Source organism: Neophocaena asiaeorientalis, unplaced genomic scaffold (assembly GCF_003031525.2).
Source record: "Neophocaena asiaeorientalis asiaeorientalis breed wild unplaced genomic scaffold, Neophocaena_asiaeorientalis_V1.1 scaffold801, whole genome shotgun sequence".
In the NCBI taxonomy this organism is placed as follows: Eukaryota; Metazoa; Chordata; class Mammalia; order Artiodactyla; family Phocoenidae; genus Neophocaena; species Neophocaena asiaeorientalis.
This window is the reverse complement of record NW_020174376.1, coordinates 487770-488597: the sequence shown is the minus strand read 5'-3', so window position 1 is coordinate 488597 and position 828 is coordinate 487770. Positions and strand designations below refer to the sequence as shown.

The window sequence follows — 828 nt, the reverse complement described above, 5'->3', positions numbered from 1 at the left end:
TTGTTGGCGGTACGCGGGCCTCTCACTGTTGTGGCCTCTCCCGTTGCGGAGCGCAGGCTCCGGATGTGCAGGCTCAGCGGCCATGGCTCACGGGCCCAGCCGCTCCGCGGCATGTAGGATCTTCCCGGACCAGGGCACGATCCTGTGTCCCCTGCATCGGCAGGCGGACTCTCAACCACTGTGCCACCGGGGAAGCCCTGTAGTCCTATTTTTTGCTCTCAGTGCCACTTAGCCATCCTTTTACTTTTTCTTGATTTGTTCCCTCTCCCATTCCTCCGGGTGGCTGTTCCAAACCTCTGCCACTCTCCTCGCCTCCCCTTGAAATCAACAGATGACCTTACCTCCTAGTCACTGGCATGGAGAAAGTGAGCTATCAACACTTATTAAATGTTTACTATGTGCCAGGCAGTATTAGAAGCACTTATGTGTATTAATTTATTTAGTCCTCCCGATAATCCTACAAGGTAGGTACTGTTATTATTCCCATTTTATAGATGAAGAAAATGAAGTACAGAGACCCTAAGGAATTTTGCCTAGGCTCACACAGCTAGGAAGTGGTGAAGCCAAGATTCAAACTCGGATGCCCTTTACTCTTAAGCGCTCAGATATGTCTTAATCCCTCAGAATATGTATCCAACTGACGGGTTGGATTTTTTTCAATTTTAGGTTATTTCTCTGAAATTTTACTTTTTAAAAATTTTTTTATAAGGAACTTGTATTACTTTGGTAATCAAGAAAAGAAAAACTAAATAAATTAAGTATCCTTTTAAATAATTTCCATCACCTGCAGGATTGAAGTCCACACTTCTAGGCCTGGCATTCAAAGCC

At 45.2% G+C, this 828-nt stretch overlaps 1 protein-coding gene across 1 annotated transcript in view; it reads right to left on the bottom strand.

Annotated features, from left to right (window-relative positions):
* GDPD2 (glycerophosphodiester phosphodiesterase domain containing 2) overlaps positions 1 to 828 on the bottom strand; it is a 10017-nt gene that overhangs the window by 4471 nt on the left and 4718 nt on the right. The gene's annotated exons all lie outside the window — the stretch shown is intronic.